The 14,229-nt window shown below is 35.8% G+C and overlaps 1 long non-coding RNA gene across 2 annotated transcripts; it reads right to left on the reverse strand.

The window, feature by feature from the left end:
* Nucleotides 1-11,844: 11,844 nt before the first annotated feature.
* LOC127800455 (uncharacterized) lies at nucleotides 11,845-13,558 on the reverse strand. Of its 2 annotated transcripts, none has more exons than XR_008022816.1 (3): nucleotides 13,065-13,558; nucleotides 12,676-12,728; nucleotides 11,845-12,083 (listed from the first exon to the last, which is right to left on the reverse strand). It is a non-coding gene; the product is annotated as an uncharacterized LOC127800455 (long non-coding RNA). The 2 variants fall into 2 exon arrangements; XR_008022815.1 differs by having other exon boundaries at nucleotides 13,060-13,558.
* Between the last annotated feature and the right edge of the window lie 671 nt (nucleotides 13,559-14,229).

The following is a 14,229-nucleotide window of genomic DNA, read 5'->3' on the forward strand; positions in this document are numbered from 1 at the left end:
TGTCGCCGGAATTTGCCAAAATTAGTTAGCAAAAAAGCAAGGTAAGTCCAATTTTTTTTGATAATCCTATAGAGGGGTAAGAGAGGGTCGCATAGGTTCAAACGAGGGTTGAATCGGAGTTAAAACTATGGAGATATGGCCAAAATACGAAAATGATGCAATGCTGTCCGAAATTTGGTAGCAACGCGTGAGATACACGCGCCAGAAATGGCTGCGCGTGAAGGCACGTGAGCCACCTTCCAGGGGCACCTGAGGGGCCCATTTTCCTTCAAATTTTCCAATTATTCCCCTACTTTAATGCCCCTCAACCCCATATAAAAATATTTGAGCTTAGGTTTATCAAAACGCGTGTTTTCTGCAGAAACCTAGGTCGTTTACTGTGAAATTATACCGTCGAAGAGATAAACAAATAAGGTGAGACTCCTATACTCCAAATCCTAATTTTTATTCTCTCATGAGAGACTTCTATTGCATGAGATGTGTTTCGTGAAGTTCTTACACATAAACGCTTGTTATTCTCTTACGTGAAATCATGATGCATATATGAAATATATTTTTCTGAAAATTATATGCTATTGGCTTTTTAACTGTTGCACTTATAAAATTCGTGTGGTCATACTATTGTACCTATTTGTTGTTGCCAAGGGCAAAAGTCGAATATCTCCCGAGATGGGCTATGCATGCACCATCGAGAAAGCTCTTGTGGGGAAGACCGTGAGTCTAAGGAACAACGGATGTGGTGCTTGCATGAGTTCTATGAGGTCGGGCTGAAGTGACATGGTTAGGGACCTCCCGAGAGGTGCTATGCGTGTGCCATTGAGAAAGCTCTCATTGGAGGAGGCTGACATGTTCACGAGGCACTTCGTAGTAGTTCTCGTTGTCTTCTCATACATTTTATACCTGATCATGCATCTATACAAACTGTTTTTGGAGTTTCTCACTAGAAGATTCATCTTCTAATTTGACTATGTCCCTGGAATATTCAAACGTTCCAGGTTCGACGAGCGGCTCTAAGGGAAAGGAGGTAGTTGAAGAATAAGTTTAATCTTCTGTCTGTATCATGTTTAGCATATTTTTGTTTATGTGTATGTAATTTTGGATTTGTTTAAGATGTTCAGTTATGACTTGATGATGTCCATGTAATATATTTTGTAGACATCTTGAACAATTTTATGATAAATAAAGTGTTATGGTTGTGAACCATATCAGGTTCGATCTAGCTTCTGCATTCGAGATTTTAACGTCTGTCTTAGCTATTTGATTATTGGGTTTGTTAAGCTGAGAAGGTGAAAATTAGGATTTTTGGGATATTGTGTGATGTATGACAGCTATTGTGATATGAAAATTTTTTATATTCTTGAAATCCTAAGTTATAACACGCTCGAGAAATTTGGGGTGTTACAATATGGACTTCTATCTAGTTTCATTCGGTTATTACAATAATAATAATAATAAACTAATAGAATGACTTCTTATGAATTTGAAGAACTCCTTATTCAAATAATAAACATGATTACAATTGTCAGTGTACAACATGCCCAATCTGATTGGGTCTAGAGCACCTACATTAACACTTGTATATTCAAGTACCTACAAATTGAGAAGAAAAAATCATATTACTCATCATCCTCCAAAATAGTAGTACTAAATTTCAAACATTATCTCTACTCAATAAGCTCCATAAAAACATGAATACATTAATCCCATGATTAATACTATCTCTACTCAATAATCAATATTTTTTGTGATTAATTAAGTTCACCATTAATCTCATGTAAGAGGTTTAAGAATGTCATACCTATTTAATAAGAAGTTGCAAAAAAAATTTCAGATGGTCTAGCTTTGAACATTGTCCTGTAAATATTTAAATCATTCAGTAAAGAAAAAAAAACTTTAGGATCAAAAGTAATCATGTCTCTTAAAATAAACTTACATCATAAAATAATAATAAAATAAATACATCCCTACATGAAGTGAATAGAACCTCATGTGAAAAAAGGCACACAACCAAGGAAACATGCAAACTGGGAAAAATGTATCAATGACTTCAAAAGAATAGAACCTCATGAACATCTTTATCAAGAGAAGATGGGGAAAATTCAATTAAAGCATTTGGGTTTTGTTGTATAACAGATTCAATCCTTCGCAATCTCTCTTCAAACTCTACAATGCACCTCTTTAGGATGCGATTTTATTCATCCTTGTCATTAAGTTTAGTTTGAAGCTTTTCCATCCTCGATCTTTAAAGTTCTTCTGTTTAATTCCACCCCCAAAGCCAAACACATGCCTGTGACGTTGCACTCCAAAACATTTTTCAATTACCTCAATATTAGAAAGTGTTAGCTCTGCTTGAATGGTCTTTACAATTTGATCCTGTAAAATTTAAAGACTTCAAATAGAATAGGATAATACTACTCAAGGAAACTTTAGTCAAAGTTAAATTAGTAGAACATACATGTTTTTCTTCAGTTTCAAGCCCAACAAACTTTCCATTATTCTTTCAAGTTTCGAAAAAGATCTTTCCCATATCAAGTGGATTACCTTATTTTCCTCCCTTTTGAAAATTATATATAAAATCATCAGGAAAATTATATTGAACAATAAACATCATCAAAGACATGTAAGAATAAAGAATCACAACATTAAAACCATTTTGCATTTGAATTTTAAAATTAGATCATACCTGAAAATCTTCAGTTAAAAAATACTTAGTCAGAAGCCATTCCTAGTCCTCCTTATCCATACTTTGTGGCTTATTTTTCAAAGCCTCAGCTACAGTTTTGCAAGGTTTAACATACATAGTATGTAACATCCAGAATTTTGGAGATAAATAATAATTATTAAGTTCGACGTTTTAGAGTGATTGGTGATTTATGGAATATTTGTGACCTAAAGAAGTTTAAAAGAGAATAATAAATTTATTATATTTCTGAATGAGAAAGTGATCGAAAGTTTGTAGAATTCCTAGGACTTAGATTATTAAATGTTTAAGGTAAATAAAATATTATAAATATTATTATGTTTATATATAAAATAAAATAATTAAATAAAAGAAGTGATACCAATCTGGAGTAGGTTGTCGTGCATAATTTGCTCTTAATATGAATAGGTAAAATATATATAATATTATCATATATTATATCAATGGCATAATATATAATATGTTCATAGATGGGAAATGAGGAGCCACGCGTCTAGCTTCTGCAATTCATAATGCAATTTCTTTGTAATTAAGCAAAATATGATGATTAGCCTAGGGATCCGGGAATGGCTTGGCCACCAAGGTTTGGCTTGCCAATTTAAAGGCCATTTTGGCTAGAACGCACACGTGAAACAGGGAGGAAAAGAGAGGAGGAAGGAGAGAAATAAGGGAGAAGAAGGAAAAGGCATGCGACAACTGAGGAACAGAAGGAAAAATGGAATGGAGAAATATAATAAATTTCTTTAGGTCACAAATATAAATTTATTATATTATATCAATGGCATAATAAATTTATTATATTTCGGCTAGCAGTACGCGAAAGAAGAAAAGTTCAGGAAAAAGTGGGAAAAATCTGGTTTAATCTGTGTTTAAAGTGACAAGGTAAATGACTGCTACGCTACCCTGCACATTTATTTATCAAAACAACAATTCAAATTCACCAAACATTAATCCTCTTATTTAAGCAGGTATAGGGCGATTATACTCTCCAGTGTGCGAGTGTGCGTCTAGTACAATTTTAAATTTATATTTCGGTGTCTTTGAGTCAGTTCACAGAAAGATTATTTATGGATGAAAACAAAAATAACAGAATATTTGATTTTAGGAGGTGATTAAGATGATCTAAAGGCAAGAATTAAAACTAAACTAACACTAAATTTAAGCAGTTTGGGTCAAGACAATTTCAGTGTCAAAACAAATTAATTCCCGATTTAATAGAAAAGATTAGTAATATTCATCTGAATTAAGTTTTGCAGATCTGTCACTAATTTTAGTTCAAGATAATGATCATTCTTGTTTAAGCAATCTCCATACATGACATGGAAATTCTAAGTTAAGCAATTACCATAAATTGAATTTTATTCCACAGACAGAATTTATAGATACAGATTAATCGTTTGGGTATGAAAACATTTTCAAGTCTAGCAATCTCCATACATGGCATGAAAATTCTAAATTAGGCTTGTACTCCAATCCAAACTCAAAGATACACTATACGCACACTGCTCAAATTAAATCAGATTAATATTACACATTTGAAGCGCAGCTTTCTTTGGGAATCATTGGTGTTGGACACTATCCTTGCCTTAACCCAAGATTAGATTTAGCTACTCATCTTCATTTGAAAATAAATTGACAGGAATTTAAATGATAAAAATTAAAAGACAATATTTAAAAGATAATATTTAACTGACCATATAGGCAGTTGATATTTAAATGACGAGAATTAAAATTACAGAAATTAAAAAACAGTATTTAAAAGACAATGTTTAACCAGCTATATAGGCAGTGGATAATAAAGAGACGAAAAAATAAAAGAACACAACTATATAGAAACTAAAGTTGAAGATTTGAGAGAGAAATTTTAAGAACACAACTATGCTTTCATTATAGGAAAATGGATATTTACAAGTGCAACAAAGTGAGCTATTTATAGCTCACAAAATGCAATGGAGACCATACAATTATCTAATTTAATAATAAAAATATCTAAGAAGCTTCCATAAGTTGGGCTTGGGCCTTCCTTGTATTGAAGCATGCAATCCATATATTATATATATTATGTTCATTTTTTTTATTTTATATATTTTATATATATTTTTATATTAATATTTTTAAACCTACATGCAATCACAAAATGCATATTAATAATCAATTTAAACAAATTTTAAGATCAAAATAAGGGTGAAATTATAACAAAAGTTTTACAAAATTGACCACTAATCTGTAAGTTGAATAAACTATTAGAGCATGGTATACATGGGGATATTAATTTTACATAGTTGAAATTAATTATTTGGGCTCCGAGAATGCATTCTTTACATTAACTATATTACTTCGCAACGAGAGTACGAGAAAAGCTAGGATCGGCTATTTGCAGGCAAGCTCCTAACCCTCTCCTCCTGTTTTAAGTTTCCTGTGAAAGTCTTCGTAGCTTTTCGTATTTTATTCCCCCTTTACCATGTCTCGGTTCCATGCATTAATAATGGTAATCTACGTGGCAAACATTCCACAACTTATATGTTAATAATGGGTCTATTAGTGATTAAATAAGTTAATTAAATGATGTTTTGGTGTCGTTCATTTCGTTCGTCATGGAACTTCGTATCGCTTCGCTTTCCTTGGGAATGATGCCAAACCTAATGGGTTAGGTTCTTAGAAAAGTTGGTATGGTTTATTGGATTATGTTAAGAGATATAATGAGAAAGGTGAATGGTTCATTAACATGATAAGAGATGAGAAGAAGAATGGTATATTGATAATTGTGTTGCAAGTGCATGATGAGTCATAAAGGGAGTTTATGAAATGCTGAGTTTAATGATAACTATGTGTGTCTTAATGGTATGGGATACAAAGCCACTGACTGTCGACCGTGGATCGTGGCAGTTGATGGCTGGATGTATGGGCGCCAGTCATTGGCTGTTATGATAAGCACTAGACAGGCCAGAAGAGCTGGTACTGCTAAATTCCCGCCTTGATTTTGTGCATATCATGATATGTGTGCAGCAGGGGGTTGGGTTGCATTCATTTGGGGGACATGCCTCGTGTGTGATGGCATGTGTGAGTATTTCCATGACTCGCTTGGTCTAAGAGCCAACTTGGGTTCCCTAGGTGAGCCGACGCATTTAGGGCATATCGCACGTATGAATTCCTATGTGGGCGTAGCATGGCCTGGTGCTTGGTTTATGGGGTCTTGTCATCACGTTTATGCTACAAAAGTCGTTGCATTGCATGGTGAGAAGGTGTGATTTTAAGTGATGAGTATGGGTGATGGGTGGTACCCACCACGGAACGTATGCCATGCAAGTGGCCCACGGGTTGGTGTGGCCCACCACGGAGCGTATGCCATGGAAGTGGCCCACAACCGCAGTAGGTTATGATGCTATGTTATGATGAGTATTAGGAAAAAGGGCGTGATATGACGTTATGTTATGATGAGTGATAGGAAAAGGCATGGTATGACAGGAAAAGCCAATGGAGGAATGTCGGGGTAACAACAAGTTATGATTGATGTTATGATAGCCTATAGTGGGCTACTTACAGGTTTGTATATTGGACTTGGGCACCAGTGTGTGTTTGATATGGGCCCCAAGGATCGCTTATGTGCTGTTTACTTTATGGCTATGCATTTAGAGTTAGGGCAGGTATTGGACATGGCATGGTATGGTGTTCCATTGACATGAATTGCATAGAGTATTATGGGAATAGTTCTATCTTTAACCTACAACCTTCCTTTCTAGAGCTTGCTGAGTCTTGTGACTCACGTTTGCTTTCCATCATTCATGGTTAGGGATTTGTCTGAGTTGTAAGATTCATTCAGCGGCGTTTGGATCCAAACGATAACCAATGCAGAGTCCTCTCGAGACTAGGTCTTGGGTGTCATTGTGCTTGTGTTAAAGTAACGTTTTATATGTTTGAGATGGATGTATTTTATGAAAGCCAGGTGGGCTCATGTTGTGAATGCTTATGAAATGTTATGTGATAAAAGGTTGTGGTATCTATAAGGGTTGTGTGTGAGTTAGGTTGTGATATTGTTTGATATCATTCAAATAATGACCCTCTCATGGATCCTCTTGTGCATGGGGGCTCCGGGAGGCGGGCCATTACATAGTATTTAAACTTGATCTCCAATTCGACCACAAGACATTCATATGTTCCAAGGTGTGGTCACGATACAACTCTATGTCGGGATTATCAAATTTATCCTATTAAAAATGATGTATAATTAGTAAAATTGATAAGACATCAAAGACTATCTTAATTTTATAAGATGAACTCATTCTATCAAAGTACAAAGCCACATCATTTGCTATATATGATAAAAGTAAGCAAGAGAAAGAGTGATCTGAGTTGGAACTTGAGTTGGCCTATTATGGCCCATGAGGTTGGGCCATCACTCACCCATCTACAATACAAAAACCAAGAGATAAGTTGTCCATGTCACCATAGAAAACTAAGTGCAGAACCTAATGGACCTAAGTTTATGGTTCATCACAAGGCCCACCCTTAGATACTAGGATAACCATACAAGTTATGTTCATGTAAGTTAAAGCAAATCAGTATTCTAATAAAAATTAAAACATGCTCAACAGTTTCATGTAAATACTCCCCCCACCCCAACCATCCCCCCCCCCCCCCCCCCCCAAAAAAAAAAAAAAGAAACATAAAGAAAACCCACAACCACTAAAATCAGAATTTAATATAATTAGATAACTAACCAATTCATCATGCACAACTTTATAGGATTGAAATTACATGTGCATTTCAGCCATTACTATGAGTCCCAAGAACTTCTCTAACAATTCCATTCAATTTGCATCAGAAAAAGGGAAAAATTGGTTTATGAATCTAAATAAAGTCAATAGCTAGAGGAAGATTAGTCTTGTAATCAGATTTTAGCTTAAAAACCTTACACTATCTATTAGTAAAGCAGAATAAATAACATGTACATATCTACAACAAATGAAACTATAATTACCAATATCATCTTTGCAACCATTCACGTTCTTATAGTAGATCAGGAACTAAAAATAAACTTCCATAAGATCAAATATCATTCGAGTTGTATGCCATTGCAGTCTTTTCATTAGGGAACTAGAGAATTTACTAATTTGATAGAAAGGCTAGGCTTATGATATCAAATTTAAATAAAATATTCTTTTCAAAAATCACTGTCAAGTAGCATTCCTACTACAAATGTTGTCCAGTGACAACAAATAAATAACATCAACTCACAATTATAAAATAACCACAACAATGCTTTTAAGTGACCTAAATGGCCTCCTCAAATTCCTCAAAGATACAGCCAAGGAACCCCAACTATGTCAAGGTAAAATAGCGAGTCACAACACACTCCACTGGTCAAAACACCAACTACTTGTTAAAATTACTCCCATAAAAATAAATTTCCCTAAAAGATAAGAGTAAAAAGGATAATTTACCTTAACTACTTCCCACAGGTGATTTTTTTCATTTTCCCCTATTTCTTTCCAAGCTTTTACTTATATAGGACAAATGGTTCGATCACGCACAATTCTTCCTAAGTGCCTTGACCATAATTGATGATTGTCTCCCACTCCTTGATTATTGTAAAATATAATTGGAAGCTTTTCTCCACTTTTGAGCCCAGTTACTTTCTTGTTCTGATTTTTTCCTCGAACTTTCTTTTTTTGAGTATGAATTCACCTTTAAGAATTTGAAAAATAAAGAAAAATTAAAGTACATATAATTAAATATAAACCAAATTAAGATTTGAATTGCATATACTTACCCTTAACAACTTGTTATGAGGTAAGAAACACTAGTTCACCTGATGTACCATCATGAGTCATAGGAGTATACTCTGTAACAATGTAATACCCAACAACTCCTATTGCTAAGAGAAATTCCTAAAATATTTTGCAATATCGTTCAATATTATAGATCAAAATTACAAGTTAATATATGCACAACAAAATTGAATTAGAAAATAAATAGCCTTGCATAATATATACACGCCTTTTCAGTACTAGATATGCTGATCTCCTCAAAACCATTCTGAATATTTAATTGTGTAGTAGTGGTTTTATACCACTGAACTACACTAGCAACTTCAACCCCTCCAATAATAGTGCTAGTAATGATTATTTTATTGTTCACTTGGAGATCACCTTGTATCTTCAAATTTGTTACCTTTGGAGGTTCTAGTAATTATAAAACACATAAACAATCAATAAACATTTGATAAATTACATAACATGGTAAATATAATAGTAGAATGTAGACATTAATAGAGAACTATACCAGAACTTGGATTATCATGTGGTAGTTTAAAAGGGACAACATTCATTTTTGTATCTTTCTCAACATAGACATGGATGTCTCTTATACCATTATGGTCATTAAACAAAGCATAATCAGGATCCCCAGTTACTTGCTTCCCATCCCCATAGGAGATTTTCACACCAACTGAGTATATGTCCATGAATTTTTGGCATATACTCAAAATGTCAATGAAAGAGCTACAATCTCGTTGAAAGTCATTGTCAAAATAATACATTTCACCAAAGTGAACAAAAAGATGGTGGGATGTGAGTTCACCTAAAAAAAACAAAAATAAAATGCAATCATTAGAAGTTTTACATTTGTGAGAAATTAGAAGCTACATAATATTTACCTGATCTAGCATTTATTTTAGTAGCACCATTTGAATATCCTCTTCATAAATCTGCAGCACCATTTAAATGTCTTCTTGACTGTAATTGTTTTAATCCTATTTGAATCCCTTACCTAATGCACCTGGGGCTATAAACTTGTTTGCCATGGACGACAACATTTTTTTAGCTTTGATCTTTTGCATCATTTACTTAAACTTGGAGTAAGACGAAAACAATAAACTTTCAGTTGAAAATAATACACACGACAGATTAAGGTGCAACAAAAAATGAGATTTTAAAGGATATATGCATATATATATATAATAGCTTACCTTTACAAAAGACAAAATGAATTTTCTAACATCTTCTTTTTCATTTCTTTCTTTTAGTCGCTGCTTCAATCGCCATTGGTGTAACACCTCACTTTTCTCTTACTGAGCGTGTCACTATGCTGGGGCCCAAAATATACATAAATTATTTTTTTTTCCTTTTTCTCGGTACATAACTTAACCTTAAGTACCAAAATCCAAACAAAACCCCTAGCAAATTATTAAAAATGTGGAAGCGATAATCGAAACCTGATATGGTACATAATCAATTCACTTTATTTATAACATAAGAATTCGTACCATAGTTAATATTATATCCTCAATATTAAAATACATAAATACATGGAGATTTCATAATATTCTAACAAGGCTAATAATCAATAAAGCATCAGCTAAAACATATCCGAGTCAGCTCGCTGAATCCATTGGCCGTGCCATCACGTGCCATCATATCTCAACTTGCTCCTTGCCTAAGCTGCAAGTCTAAACTGGAACGTTGAATGTTCCAGGGGCATAACCCATTAAGAGATGAAACTTCTAGTGAGGATCCAAAACATATATATGAATGCATGATGCGATAACATGAACAACATTTTCCCTTAGTGTAACTTTCCTGGCCCGCAGGTTCGGCTAGGAATCCTAGGCAAATTCCGAACCTCTACAAGATAAGCCTAACGTTATTCCCTTAACATCCTTGGAGAATTACGGCTACACTCTGGGGGCAACATCCCATTCCCATGCAGAAATATCAATGTGACAATAGTATCGTGCCATGCAATTAACACGACTTTCAATGCAATATGACAAAATGAATCATATCTTTTGTAAATATTATGCATATATAAGCAATCATATCTTTCATGAATATCATGCATAATAAACAATCATATCATGTACGATAGGAAAACTCATCTTTTGAGATAAACTTGCATTTTCTCGAAAAGCGTGCATCGCCTCGATTTTTGTGCCAATTCTCAAAAGTTGCACCAATCACATCATCTCGATCACCTCAATCATAAAATAATATTTAATCACTAAATATCCTCAATATTTCATTTTTCCTTCATTTTCTTTCATTTTTCCTCTCCGAAAATTCCAATAAATACCTCGGGATTATTTTCTCAAATCTAATTTCACAACAATTCATTATAGGCTATGAACTTCAAGGGAAAAATACTGGACTTACCTGGATGTTGCGTTTTCACGCAAAATGAGGCTCTTTGATGCTAAAACCGAGGTAATCGAAAGCCCAACTTGAAAACTAATTGCACACACTTCAAGATCTCGATTTATAAAGATTTTACAAAATATTTCCAAAATTTTTCAGCCAGCCACACACCCACATGCGCCGAGAGTGGGAGAGCGAGTGAAGTCCGACGCGTGTCCCTCACGCGCCGGTCATCTTCTCCAGCGTCGGTTAGCCGGCGATGCTGGTTTTCTCCACCTCCTTCTTCCTCTTGATGAGTAGATCCTGATGGGCCTACTTGCTGCTCGAAAGGATGGCCGGAAGGGCCTCAACCGGAGGCTTGAAGCCTTGACTAGGCGGTCCACTCCAAATTCTGGTGAAGCCTCGATCAGCCTTCAAACCTCACCCAAAACCCTCGAAATTCTCCAGAATAACACTACTACTCATGGGCAACAAAAGCCCCTTAAAATGGAACGCCAATTCGTTCAATAAGTGTGTCGATTTGAAGCTCAAAAACCCTAACTTTTGACCATCACGAAACCTTTATTTATAGGCATCCCCGATGCCTCAAATGCCTCAGATCGATTAGCCCATGAGCCTTAGAGCATCTACCTCCCTCATATGGCCCTGGAACGAGCCTTAATCAACCACAAAAAGCGTTTTGTAGCCACTCGATCGCGCGACCATTTTCGATCGGATTTTCTTGCTTTTCTGGCCAACCCAATGGCCATTGTCGGATCCTCCTTTACAAAAGATGCTCCCCCGACAGTGCCTCATGCAACCCGGTGGTCCATTTCGGCCATGGCCGACCTGTAACAACCCAAATTTTTTGAGCGTGTTATAACTTAGGATTTCAGGAATATAAAAATTTTTCATATAACAATAGCTGTCATACATCACACAATATCCCAAAAATCCAAATTTACACCTTCTCAGCTTAACAAACGCAATAATCGAATAGCTAAGACAGGCGTTAAAATCTTGAATGCGGAAGATAGATCGAACCTGATATGGTTCACAACCATAATACTTTATTTATCATAAAATTGTTCAAGACGTTTACAAAATGAATTACATGGACATCATCTCTCGCAAGATATAACTGAACGTCTTAAACATATCCAAGACATACATAGGTTCGCATATAAATGAAAATATTCTAAACATGCTATAGACAGCAAATTAAACTTATTCTTCAGCTACCTCCTTTCCTTTAGAGCCGCTCGTCGAACCTGGAATGTTTGAATATTCCAGGGACATAGTCCAATTAGAAGATGAATCTTCTAGTGAGAAACTCCAAAAACAGTTTATATCGATGCATGATCAGGTATAAAATGTATGAGGAAACAACGAGAACTACTCCGAAGTGCCTCGTGAACACGTTAGCCTCCTCCAACGAGAGCTTTCTCAATGGCGCACGCATAGCGCCTCTCGGGAGGTCCCTAACCATGTCACTTTGGCCCGACTTCATAGCACTCATGCAAGCACCACATCCGTTGTTCCTTAAGCTCACGGTCTTCCCCGCGAGAGCTTTCTCGATGGCGCACGCATAGCGCCTCTCGGGGGATATCCAACTTTTGCCCTCAGCCAACAACAAATAGGTACAACAGTATGGCCACACGAATTTTATAAATGCAACAGTTAAAAAGTCAATAGCATATAATTTTTAGAAAAATACATTTCATATATGCATCATGATTTCACGTAAGAGAATAACATGCGTTTATGTGTAAGAACTTCATGAAACACGTCTCATGTAATAGAAGTCTCTCATAAGAGAATAAAAAATAGGATTTGGAGTATAGGAGTCTCACGGAGTCTCACCTTGTTGAGTTATCTCTTCGACGATATAATTTTACAGCAAACGGCCTAGGTTTCTGCAGAAAATATGTGTTTTGGTAAATCTAACCTCAAATATTTTTATATAGAGTTGAAGGGTATTAAAGTAGGGGTATAACTGAAAACTTTCATGTAAAAAGGACCTCTCACGCGCCATCACGCGCCCCAAGAAGGCTGGACACGCGCCCCCACGCGCAGCCATTATCCGGCGCGTGTAACTCACGCGCAGGCACCAGATTCCGAACAGCAACGTGTCGGTTTGGTATTTCGGCCATATCTCCCTCGTTTTAACTCTGATTCGACCCCCGTTTGAACCTACGCAACCCTCTCTTCCCCCTATACAAGATTATCAAAAAAAATTGGACTTACCTCACCTTTTTGCTGACTGATTTTGGCGAATTCCGGCGAAGACCCGCAACTCCGACGAGGCTCGTTCTCCGCCGCTTCTTCGCCGCTTTCTTCTCGCCTTCTTGCCGAACCTCCTTCTCTCTCTCTAGAGTAAGCTCCTCCTCTTAGAGTGCTTCACTCCTCAAATTTGTTTGGAATGGTTTGAGAGCAACTCAAGGTGCCTATTTATAGAATCCTTCAACCAATGGTGTTATGCCACTTGTCACAATCTTAGCCATGGACTCCAAAGACTCAAAGCCATAATTGAGTGGCTTTTGAAATCCAAAACTAGAATTAATCCATCTTTTGAAATCCAAGCTAAAACCCTAAACTTCTTTCAAATAACACTTTGGCCCATATTTCAAGTTTTCAACTTTAACATTTCACCACCTAAGCTCATAATTTCATCATTCTTTCATTTGGATAATTTCTCTAATTAGAATTATACCCTCAAACATCAAATTTATCGAGATACTTAAAATCCCAGAATTATTAACTCAAAATTACTCAATATATACGATTTTTCGGAAGCCCCTTACCATTATTCAGTATTTTTAGGTTATAACTTAGCTTAACCGAAAACCATTTCTGATTTGATTTCTTTCAGTGCAATAAGTCTCACCTCGAGACGCTCGTTAAAATTATACCTTTGTCCTTAGGTATCTAAGCTCTTGGGCACTCCCTACGACTGATTCGGTCACTTGTTGCCATTTCAAACATATTTTTTGGTATTTTAACTCACTTATAATACGTGGCAATTTCACGAAAATATAAGGTGTTATACGACCGGCCATGTGCTGGTCATTGGCCAACTTTGAAAAATTACAGTTAACCCCTTAACTTTTGGGCTATCTCACTTTGACCCTTTTCACTTAACCCCTTAACTTTCCATAATTTCATTTAAGACCCTCAAGTCCTAAAACATCATTTTGACCCCTGAGTATTCTGAAAAAATATCGTTTTGGCCTTCCTCTAGCAATTTCAAAAAATTGTACTTAAGCCCGAATCTTCGTTTTGGCCCTAAACCTCTTTGTTTCTTCCTGAAACCACTAAAGGGTTGTTCCTTATGAAAAATCGAAGCCCCCTCAAGCTTCCATTGAATTCTGGGAAGTTGTCTATAACAATTCGGTATTGCAGTCTAATTGGCAGCTG

The sequence above is a fragment of the Diospyros lotus genome, chromosome 4 (genome assembly GCF_014633365.1).
Source record: "Diospyros lotus cultivar Yz01 chromosome 4, ASM1463336v1, whole genome shotgun sequence".
Lineage (NCBI taxonomy): Eukaryota > Viridiplantae > Streptophyta > Magnoliopsida > Ericales > Ebenaceae > Diospyros > Diospyros lotus.